At 42.3% G+C, this 12,542-nt stretch overlaps 1 pseudogene; it reads left to right on the forward strand.

Moving 5' to 3' along the window:
• Nucleotides 1–7,053: 7,053 nt before the first annotated feature.
• LOC118679641 lies at nt 7,054–7,968 on the forward strand (annotated as a pseudogene).
• Nucleotides 7,969–12,542: the final 4,574 nt, after the last annotated feature.

A 12,542-nucleotide genomic window follows, 5' to 3' on the forward strand; every position in this document is an offset into this window, starting at 1 on the left:
TACTTTGAATTTATATTAGTTCACACACACACTCCATCCATGCTTTTGTTCCGGCCCTCCAGTCCAGTTTAAGAACCCATTGTGGCCCTCAAGTCAAAAAGTTTGCCCACCCCTGATCTATCAACTGTAGTCACTATTTTGTACATTACATCTCCATGACTAAGATTCTCTCCAATCCTGAGGCTGTATGTATATCTTACATGTCTCATAAAGGACCACCTTGCTAGGAATAAAAGCATCAAACTAACTGATACAGAAGTGTTCGTGCTTTTTTAGTGTTACTTTATGATCCCCAAAGGAAATATGTTGTATTCCTTAATAACTAAAAAATAATAATATTGGTTGTGTTTTTTCTTTAGCAAAAGTCTCAAAATCTCCTCATAAGTATAGTACTTTATTTATAATTTTACTGCCTGTCCAGGAATATTAAGTTCAATGGTGGTTATTTTTCAGTGGAGTGTTATTAACGATTATCTTGAAACTAAACCCAAATGATTTATAGAAAAAAATAAACATATAAATACACTATTATTCAATCAAGTCAACAGACTAGCCAGTAACAAAGAAGAATGTTCTTACTGTGGAATAAAAACAAATTGAGTCTGAGAAAGAATAGAAAAATACAAAGAAGAAGTATAATTTTTTTAAATCTTGATGAATCTTCTAAATCATATACACAGAATCCAAAAACTTAGTTGGATATCTGAACAATTAAAGAGAATAAAAGAATGGACCATCCCTACATTTCTCCTACAATATCAGTTATGATTAATATTACAAATAGGATGGAAAGAAAATCCCTAAAAAGTAAAAGATGAAACCAAGGGAAACAGCAAAATGAAAAAGAATCAAGCTGTTTATGTTGTATCTTATTTAGAAGAAATAAGTACAATTACCACTGTTCCAATGCCAGAGCCCTGCTCAGCACTGCTGCTCTGAGTGGCATGGAGTCTATGTGTTCTTCTGAATTCTTCCCAACTACACCAGGGCAGGTCCTTCTGGAACCCTGCCACCGTACTAACTGCTGGGAATGTAGTCAAGCTCCTCCTTTATCCTCTGCTCACTAGTCACAGACAGATGTTGGGTCTGAGCCCCTCTGCCTAGGCCCTAGGGGCTGGACCTCCTTGGATGCCGGATCTTAGCCAGAGAAGCCGTGAGAAGCTGAGGGTGTGTAAGAATGAGTCTTTATAGCAGAAGCCAGTGGCCATAAGTCATTAGACAAGACAGTCCTTCTTACAAGTGTCCCAATCAGGCAGCTGTACACCGGCTGGTAAATACATATCTTTCCTACAAAGCAGCATTAATCTCTGTACCTAGAGTTATTATCTGAGCAGCCGCACGCTGCCTCTAAACTCACCGCCTTACTTAGTAGCAGCACCTGAGCTCTCCCTTAGAGCTACAACCTGGGCAGCTTCTCCTGTCTCCCAGCTCACTGGCTGGTCTCTGCAGCCTCACATAGTAACTACCTCTAAGCTTCCCTCTCAGCACCAGTGTTAACATGGTAGCTATATCTGAGCTCTCTATGAGCCCCAGCTCTCAGCTCCGTCTCTCCAGCTTGGACTCAGCTCTCTCTCTCTCAGCTGATCAAATAACATGTATTATACTCCTTAGAAAAAGAAGGCCTCGCACCAATAGAAACATCATTCATATGGGTTACAGAAGGGCACAGTGTACCATGAGATCGCTGTGGCCACGCAGCTGTGTATGGTATCTTAGCCTAGATCAGGGGTGGGCAAACTTTTTGACTCAAGGGCCACAATGGGTTCTTAAACTGGACCGGAGGGCCAGAACAAAAGCATGGATGGAGTGTTTGTGTGAACTAATATAAATTTAAAGTAAACATCATTACATAAAAGAGTACGGTCTTTTTTTTTTTTCGTTTTATTCATTTCAAACGGGCCGGATCCGGCCCGCGGGCCGTAGTTTGCCCACGGCTGGCCTAGATAGATGCAGAGTGGCCTTGGACAGTCCGGTGTATGACAACAAGGCCTCTTTGCTTTAATTGGCCTTGACTATCAGGCTTCTCTGGCATGGTTCCCACACCCCAATTCATACTAACAAAAAGAATAGTACTGGAAAAACCAAGATGGCGGCATAGGTTAACGCCGGAGATTGCTGCCTCGAACAACCACTTCAAAAAACAACTAAAAGACGGAACGGACATCATCCAGAACCACAGGAAGGCTGGCTGAATGGAAATTCTACAACTAGGAGGAAAGAGAATATCATACCCAGACTCAGAGGAGGCGCAGTGCTGAAGTGAAATACTAAGGTGCGGAGTGCACGTGGAGCGGGCTGGAGGCGGAGGGCGCAGTTGTTGTTTTCAATCAGGAGGGAGTTTCAGACTCTGAGCTCCAGATCCGGGCGAGTCTCTAGGGACCCAGACTCAAACGGGAGAAGCGGGACTGTCTGGCTTCGGTCGGAACTCGAAGGCAGCTTTCTCTCCGAGGTTTGCAGCGGTTGCTGGGACTCTGAGAGGCAGAGCCCCTAGGGACGGGACTGAGAGCAGCCATAACTCCTCGCTCCGGCCCACCCTGTAGATCCCCGGGGACCCGCCCCACCCAAGCCCTGCACAGAGCCATTTGCCAGATAGCCTCAGGCAAACGCTAAATTAGCACCGCCTAGAGATCCAGCACAGAAACTCTCCCACTGCAGACACAGCGGACTCTCATAGCCAGTTAGCCTGGAGGTCAAATCACCCCTGGTATTGCCGACAACAATCAAGGCTTAACTACAACAAGACTGCGCACAAAGACCACTAGGGGGTGCACCAAGAAAGTATAAAAAATGCGGAGACAAAGAAACAGGACAAAATTGTCAATGGAGGATATTGAGTTCAGAACCACACTTTTAAGGTCTCTTAAGAACTGTCTAGAAGCCGCCGATAAATGTAGTGAGATCCTTAAGAAATCTAATGAGACCTTCGATGTTATGATAAAGAACCAACTAGAAATTAAGCATACACAGACTGAAATAACGAATACTATACAGACTCCCAACAGCAGACCAGAGGAGCGCAAGAATCAAGGCAAAGGTTCTCCCTGACAAACGTGGGGTCTCAACCCAAAGCCGGGCTCCCCAGCCCAGAACACCAGAGCCAGGAAGAGGTACCCACATACCATGTAGCTGTGAAAATCAGTGGAGATTCTGTCCACCAAGGAGAGATGCTAGAGACACAGACGCACTGTTGAAAGGCCAATGCACAAAACCTCCTTCACAGACACTCAACCGGAGCTCCAGCAGAGGGAGGATGGAGTGGACTAGAGTCTATGAGGAAAGGCTGGGCGAGAGAGCTAAGGGACATTACCCAGGACCCCTGTTCTGAGTCACTCTCCCACACTACAGATGCCATCTTTTTTGGGTGGCTCACTCCCCTCCATATGACATCAGCCTGGGGAAAGCAATAGCCCCCCCCTCCCGACTCCCTGTCATCCCACCCTGCAGAGCTTTCACTGTGTGGAGGAGTCAGCTGTCGGGCTGGGGTGTAGAAATCTGGAAGGACTCAGGAGGTGTCAGTGACTGAGTTGTGTGGTTCTGGGGTGGGGGACACTCTAATCAACTTCCCCCGAGCCTGACCAGCACCTCCTCCTCATAAGAGATCCACTAGCCTCATCCTCCTGACTCCTGGCAGCCTCACTGAGATCAGGCTTCTGGCAGAGTGACACAGACTGAGTTGTATGTCTCTAGGCGGGGGCCATTTTCCTCCCATGCCAAACCAGAGCAAAGTGCCCCCTTCCACCAGAAACACCTTTGTCTGTTTGAGCCTGATAAACTCTGCTGGCCTCAACCTGACAACTCCCTAAGAACCTGCACCACTACAAAGATATGTGAGCACCCTGTGGGTGGCAGCTACACTTGGTATACCCTGGGACATTTGCTGAGTGGCCTCAGACCACGACTGGTACCAAGTTTGAACCTGTATCAATCTGGTGAACACCACTCATCCCTACCTGGTAACTCACTGAGAACCTACCTCATGCAACCTGAGTACCATCAGAAGCTTTCAGTGATTGAGTGTAACAAGCAGCCAGCAGCTGAAGACAGGCAGAGGTGGATCTCAAGGTGCCTTGGAGTTTTAGCTGACTTGCAACCAGACCTGGTGCTGGTAAAGCCAGACTTGGTATGCAGCTTGGTCCTTCCCATGAGCACCCAGGCCCAGCAGAGACAGCCAAAAACTGTGGATTGTTTTGTAACTCACAAAACATTGTCCAGGGCCATCACAGGCAGCATCTGACACTGGCTTGCACCCAGAATCTCTCCCATAAGCCCAGAACCAACACCCATTGTCTAGCTTCAGACAATATCAGAGCAGGATCCATTTAGCTTCACAAGTAGCACATCCAAAGGGAGATTTTGGCAGGCACCAGACCTTTCTGAGGCAAATTTTGCTCCATGTGATCAGCACCTGCATAGCAGCTCATACACTATGGTTGAAATTGATCCTCACAGTCAGCCAGTCTGAGGGTCAACCCCATGCATGAACTGGCCAATAGCAATCAAGTCTCAATTACAACAGGAGGGTCCACAAAACCCACACAAGGGGCATCCCTGGAGCACCCAGCTCAGGTGATTAAGGAGACTGTGCCATTGGGTCCCATAGAAAATCCACCCTACTAAGACTGGAAGACATAGAAGATCTAATACACAGAAGCAAGCACACAGAGGTAATCACTATAGGGATACAAACATCCCTCAAATGAAAGAACAGGAGAAATTTCAAGAAAAGGAGCTAAATGAAATGGAGGCAAGCAATTTATCAGACATGGAGTTCAAAAAAATAGTTATAAAGAGCTTAATGAGTGCTACAAGAGCATGCAAAAAGACATAGAAACCGTCAGAAATGAAGAATATAATATCTGAAATGAAGAATGCAATATACAGATTGTGCATCATAGAATGTACATTTGAAACTTATATGATCTTATTAACCAATGTCACTTCTATAAATTTAATTTAAAAAATAAAGCAATTTATGAATTTTTAAAAAATGGCAAAGGTTAAAGACAAAGAAAGAATCTGAAAAGCAGCAAGAGAAAGACAGTTATTTACCTACAAGGGAGCTCATTGATTACTCAACAGATACATTGATTAGTCAACAGATACATTTCAAGCCAGAAGGGATTGGCATAAAATATTCAAAGCAATGATCTATAACCAAGACTACTCTACACAGAAAAGCTATTATTTAAATTTGAAGGAGAAATAAAGAGCTTCCCAGAAAAGAAAAAGCTAAAGGAGTTTGTTACCACCAAACCAGTATTACAAGAAGTGTTAATAGTTCTTCTAGAAGAAGAAGAAGAAGAAGAAGAAGAAGAAGAAGAAGAAGAAGAAGAAGAGGAAGAGGAGGAGGAGGAGGAGGAGGAGGAGGAGGAGGAGGAGGAGGAGGAGGGGGAGGAGGAGAAGTGGGAGGAGAAGTGGGAGGAGTGGGAGGAGGAGGAGGAGGAGAAGGAGGAGGAGGAGGAGGAGGAGGAGGAGGAGGAGAAGGAGAAGGAAGAAGAAACATAGTCAAAAGAATAAGATGGTAATAAATATGTACCTATCAATAATCACATTAAATTTAAATGGGCTAAATGCTCCTATCAAAAGACATATGGACCCAGCAGCATAGTTCAGTGGTTGAGTGCCAACCTATGAACCAGAAGGTCATGGTTTGATTCCCAGTCAGGGCACATGCTGAGTTGCAGGCTTGATCCCCAGTGTGAGATGCGCAGAAAGCAGCCAATCAATGATTCTCTCTCATCATTGATGTTTCTGTTTCTATTTCCCTCTCCCTTCCTCTCTGAAATCAATAAAAATATAATTTTTAAAATTAAAAATTTAAATAAAAGACATAAGGTAGCAGAACAGATAAAAAACAAGACCCATATATATGCTGTCTACAAGAGACTCACCTTGTAGGGAATGAAAGATACACACAGACTAAAAGTGAAGGGATGAAAAAAAGATATTTCATGGAAATGGACATTTTTTAAAAAGCTAGGGTGGCAATACTTATATCTGACAAAATGAACTTTAAAACAGGCTATAGTAAAAAAAAAATACAACACATAATGATAAAGGGGACAATCCAACAAGATGATATAACTCATAGACATTTATGCACCCAACATAAGAGCACCTAACTATATAAATGAAATCTTGATAAACAAAGGGAGAAATCAACAGTAATACAGTCATAGTATGGGGATTTCAATGCCACATTGATATCAATGGATAGAACTTCCAGACAGAAAATGGATAAGAAAACAGTGGCCTTAAATGACACACTAAATCAGAAGGATTTAATTTATATCTTCAGAGCATTTTACTTCAAATCAGCAGAATATATACATTCTTTTAAAATGCACATGAGACATATTCTAGGATAGGCCACATATTAGGACACAAGTCTCAATAAATTTAAGAAGGTTGAAATCAAATCAAGCATATTCTCTGACCATAATGGGAAAATACTAGAAATCACTCACATTAAAACACACACACACACACATACACACACACACGGAGGCTAAATAACATGTTATTAAATAATAACTGACTTAACAATGAAATCAAATCATCGCTTCTTGGCCTTTTGGCTAAGACCAAGTGTACTAACAATGAAATCAAATTAAAATATTAAAAGATACCTTAAAAGAAATTAAAATGAGAACACAACAACCAAATCTATGGGACACAATAAAGGCAGTCCTAAGAGGGAAAGTCATAGCATTACTTCAAGAAACAAGAAAAATCTCAAATAAATAATCTAACTTTACACTTAGAGAAACTAGAAAAAGAATAACAATCAAAGCCCAGAGTAAGTAGAAGTAAGGAAATAATAAAGAGCAGAGCAGAAATACATGAAATAGACTTTAAAAATACAAAAGGTCAATGAAACCAAGAGCTGGTTCTTTGAAAGGATAAACAAGTTTGACAAACCTTTAACCAGACTCACCAAGAAAAACGGAGAGAGGGCCCAAATAAATAAAAGCAGACATGAAAGAGGGAGGCTAGGAAGGTGAAGAGAGGAACTGTGACGCGAACCAGCTTCACCTCCCTCACAGATTCAGCATGAGGGAGAAGTCAGAAAACTGTAGGGTTCCAGAGGACCTGTTCAGTGTTTTGCAAGTTACAGATCCCCAGAAAGCAGAATGTGCTAGTCCTTCAGTTTCTAATCCCAAAGATCGCCAGCCCCAGAGCAAGCTGCTCCAGGATGTTGAGGCCCACTCCCAGGAGAACCAGTGAGAAGAGGAGCACTTTCATGACTGCAGTGCCTCATTTGAGAAGGAGGAACCAGGTGTGGACAAAGTTGAGAACAAACCTGATGATGATGTGAATTCCTCTGAACTCAATGAAGAATACCTAATAGAACTGGAAAAAAACATGCCAGATGAAGAGAAACAGAAAAGAAGAGAAGAGAGCACTAGACTGAAGGAGGAGGGAAATGAGCAATTTAAGAAAGGAGATTACATAGAAGCTCAACGTTCTTGCAGCCACGCCCTTCAAATGGTCCCATTCTGCTTCCAGAAAGACAGGTCTAATCTGTTTTCAAATAGAGCTGCTGCAAGGATGAAACAGGACAAGAAAGAGATGGCCATCAGTGACTGCAGCAAAGCCAGTCAGCTAAACCCCAGTTATAGGGCCCTGCTGAGGAGCGGAGCTGTGCGAGAGCACCAACAAGCTCAACGAAGCCCTGGAAGACTACAGTTCCATTCTAGAAAAAGACCCATCAGTGCACCAAGCCAGGGAAGCTTGTATGAGATTACCTAAGCAAATTGAAGAACGAAATGAAAGACTGAAGGAAGAGATGTTGGGTAAACTAAAAGATCTTGGGAACTTGGTTCTCCGACCTTTTAGACTCTCTACAGAAAATTCCAGACCAAACAGGATTCCTCTACTGGCTCCCACTCCATCAATTTTGTTCAAAACCCAAATAATAACAGATAACAGAGATAACAGTAACTTTTAAAGCTGGCTCGTAAATTGTGTGCTGCTAGTTGGTAGCAAGGGGAAAGGCCCTGACAATGTTTAAGTTCTGTAAGCATCTTATCTCAAAGATAGGCCATCCAGTAGAGCCTAATGCACCCGTCCTTGTGTTTGTGATCAGGGTGAAATGTACGTCCTGATGTAATTTGATTTCCATTTTAAGGTGGTGTCTGTGCAGCTCCTGTTTCTGGTTCTGGCTGTCCTTTGTTTTGTCCAGGAGGAGCCTGTTAAGGCTGACCTCCTGAACCATACAAACATACAAGCCCAGACGCCAGCTCTCCTGGACCCAGCAAACCTGCTGGTCAGAGACTGCCCAGACATGACTGAGGGGGGTCCTGCCTACTGCCCCCTCTCCCAATCACACACACTGTCCCGGCTGCCGGGCGTATTCCTCTGTGGTAATAAATGCTTTCTGTGACAAAAAAAAGAAAGAAAGAAAGAAAGAAATGAAAGAGGGTAACAGCTGACACCAAAGTAATACAATGGATTGTAAGAAAATATTATGAACAACTATATGCTAACAAATTAGACAATCAGGATGAAATAGATAAATTCCTAGAAATACGCAATTTTCTAAAACTGAATCTGGAAGATTAAAAAAATCTGAATAGACCAGTGGTTCTCAACCTTCCTAATGCCGCGACCCTTTAATACAGTTCCTCATGTTGTGGTGACCCACAACCAGAAAATTATTTTCGTTGCTACTTCATAACTGTAATTTTGCTACTGTTATGAATCGTAATGTAAATATCTGATATGCAGGATGTATTTTCATTGTTATAAATTGCACATAATTAAAGCATAGTGATCAATCACAAAAACAATATGTAATTATATATGTGTTTTCCGATGGTCTTAGGCAACCCCTGTGAAAGGGCCCAAAGGGGCAGCGACCCACAGGTTGAGAACCGCTGAAATAGACAGATTATAATTGAAATTGAAGCAGTAATTTTAAAAAACTACCAACAAATAAAAGTCCTCAACCACATGGCCTCACAGTTGAATTTTACTAGGCAATCAAAGAACAAATACCTATCCTTCTCAAACTATTCCAAAATTCAAGAAGAGGGAAGACTCACAAGCTCTTTTTATGAGGCCAGCATTATCCTAATTCCAAGACCAGATAAAGACAAAACAAAGAAATAAAATTATATGCAATATCCCTGATGAACATAGATGCTGAAATCCTCAATAAAATATTAACAAACCAATTCAGCAATGCATTGAAAAGATCATACTCCATGATCAAGTGGGATTTATATCAGGGATGCAAGGTTGGTACAATATTTTCAAATCAATAAATGTGATATCCACATAAACAAAATGAAGGATAAAAATCATATGCACATATCATTAGATGCAGAAAAAACACTTGATAAAATCTAGCACCCATTTATGATTAAAAACTCTTAGCAAAGTAGTAATAGAGAGAACATACCTCAATGTAATAAAGGCCATATATGACATATCCACAGCCAGCACCAGATTCAGTGGGCAAATACTAAAAGTGTTTCCCTTAAGAACAAGAGCAAGACAAGGATGTCTGCTTTCACCATTCTTATTCAATACTAGAGGCCTAGTGCATGAAATTCATGCATGGAAGGTGGTCCCTCAGCCCGGCTTGCACCCTCTCGTAATCCGGGATCCCTCAGGGGATGTCCAATTGCCGGTTTAGGCCCAAACCTGCTAAACTGGCAGTTGGACATCCCTCTCACAATCCAGGACCACTGGATCCTAAACACTCACCTGCCTGCCTGCCTGATAACCCCTAACCACTCTGCCTGCCTGCCTCATCGTCCCTAACAACTCACCTGCCTGCTTTCCTGATCACCACTAACCGCTTCTGCCTGCCTGCCTGATCACCCCTAACTACTCTGCCTGCCTGCCTAATGCCCCTAACTGTTTGCCTGCCTGCTTGATCACCCCTAACTGCTCACCTGCCTGCCTGATCGCCCCTAACAGCCTCTCCCTGCCTGCCTAACCACCCCTAACTACTCGCCTGCCTGCCTGCCTGATGGCCCCTAACTGCCTCTGCCTTGGCTCCTGCCACCGCGGCTTAGTCCGGGAGGACGTTCAGAATGACGTCCAGAAGATCGTTCAGCTGCCCGATCTAATTAGCATATTATGCTTTTATTATTATAGATAGTACTGGAAATCCTAGACACAGTGATCAGACAAGAAGAAGAAACAAAGACTAACCAAACTGGAAAGGAAGAAGTAAAACTGTCATTACTCACACATGACATGATACTGTATATAGAAAACCATAAAGATTCCATCAAAAAAGTACTAGAACTGATTGTTGAATTCAGTAAAGTAGCAGCATACAAAATAAACATCCAGAAATCAGTTGCATTTTTATACACCAATAATAAACTACCAGGAAAGTAATCTAAGCAAACAATCCCATTTACAATTGCATCAAAATAATAATAAAATACCTAGGAATAAACTTAACCAAGGAGGTAAAAGACCTGAACTTGGAAAATTATATGACACTGAAGAAGGAATGGAAGAAGATACAAATAAGTGGAAGCATAGACCATGTCCATGGGTAAGAATCCCAAAACACCAATTCAAAAGAATATATGCACCTCTATATTCATTGCAGCATTATTTACAATAGCCAAGATTTAGAAAGAAGCCGAAGTGTCCATCAGTAGATACGTGGATAAAAAAGCTATGGGACATTTATACAATGGAATACTACTTAGCCATAAAAAATAAGGAAATCTTACCTTTCGTTATAGCATGGATTAACCTGAAGATTATTATGCTAAGTGAAATAAGCCAGTCAGAGAAAGACAAGTTCTATATGATTTTGCTTATATGTGAAATCTAATGAACAAACCAAATTAACAAACAAAATAGAAACAGACTCATAGATACAGAGAACAGACTGACAGCTGTCAGAGGGGAAGGGGCTGTGGGGCTGCATGAAAAAGTGAAGGGGTTCAACAACAACAAGAAGAAGAACACTGCAGAAAGCTTAGTCCTTTTGGCCAAAAGTGCATCCAATTTATTGACAATGAATACCAGATGCATGAACAAATCAGGCAATGCCGGTTCCGAGTCTGGCAGGGACAAAGAAGCTTTCACAGAGCCATATAAATGAAACATCTTCCCATTTCCTCCCAGTGCCATCTCCCTCTGATCACCACTGGGGAAGAATGAGAAATTCCTAATTTCATCTTGTCCAAATACCTTGTCTCAAGTGATGCTACTCAAATTAGACCATGACCAGACTACCCGCACCCCTTAACCTGTGCTGAAAATTCTAAATATGGGGGTTTTATTCCTCATAGGTTCTTACAGAAGACTAAAGGAAAGAGGCCTCTAGATCTTTACTTAGGGAACTAGAAAATAGCATAGGAAAGGGGGAAGGGAAGACATACAAATACGTAGCTGGATTTATTAATTTTTATTTAGTCCCAGGACAATGACACAGCAAAAGCCAAGAAAGGTGAGTAAAATTCACTGACTCGGGGATTAGAATACCTTATAATATCATCCTTGATGATAAATAGTACAAAGGGAAAGAGCCAGTCTTTTCTTAAAATGCCCAAATAACAGAGTAATCAGTAAAACCACCAAGTATTCATTCTAAGAAATGGTACTTGATGCTGCTGCCAAATCCTGAACCTTTTTTTCTTTATTGATTAAGGTATTACATGTGTCCTTACCCCTTGCCCCTTACCCCCCTGAACCTTTTTTGAAGGCGATAGTGATCCTGCAGTGAAATCCGTTGCTTCTTGGCTTTCTCCACTGAGGATTCAGCTTTCACTAATCTGCTAAATAGACACTCTTCCCAAGTTTTACCTTCTCTTCTCTTTTCTTTTTCCTTGTAAGCTTATGTGTTACCAACAGGGTCTGGGCTCGGGGCAGGTCTGCCTAGGGTCCGCCAGAAGTGTGTGGCTCTTGACTTCGTATGGGAAAGATTTCACAATACGAGTCCAAGTGATTTTGAGAATGTGTTTATGAAAGCTGGGGACAGCAGAACAAAGGAAGGGCTTGGAGTAGAAGAAGCAACAGGAGAAACAAAGTCAGAGAAAGGGGGGCCTTGGAGACAGGCTCAGGGGCTACGCCTGGGTCGAGCTGCCACTGCCCATGCTCCCCTGGTTGCAAATCTCACGGGATCCTTTAGAGTTTAAGAGGAAAACAACAAAGATAGAAGGCATGTGCTCTGTCGAGAGTGCAGTGGATCCTTTGTCTTGAGGCTTTTTTATCTTTTCTTTGGCTGGTGGGAATCCTAGGTGAGGACTCAGGGGAGGGTCTTACATAATATTCACTAACTTTTCAGGTGTGTCCTTCAGTATGTTGATTTATTAAATGCATGTAGAGAGGGGCCAGGATTGTTTTCTGGTTAGTTTTTTTTAAAGAACGTTATTAAAGGGGAACTGGTACTGAGGCAGGTCTGCCTTGGGCTGGTCTGAAGTGTGTGAACCATTTGCTCCGCAGTGTCCTTGGTGAGGGAAGATAAAATTTTCTGATTTATCAGCTGGCTGTAAATTGCTCAAATTGTTAGGCCTTGTCTAATTATTTTGTCTCAGCTTCCCTTATTGCACTTATCAAGG

The sequence above is a fragment of the Myotis myotis genome, unplaced genomic scaffold, assembly GCF_014108235.1.
Source record: "Myotis myotis isolate mMyoMyo1 unplaced genomic scaffold, mMyoMyo1.p scaffold_m19_p_26, whole genome shotgun sequence".
NCBI classification, from domain to species: Eukaryota; Metazoa; Chordata; class Mammalia; order Chiroptera; family Vespertilionidae; genus Myotis; species Myotis myotis.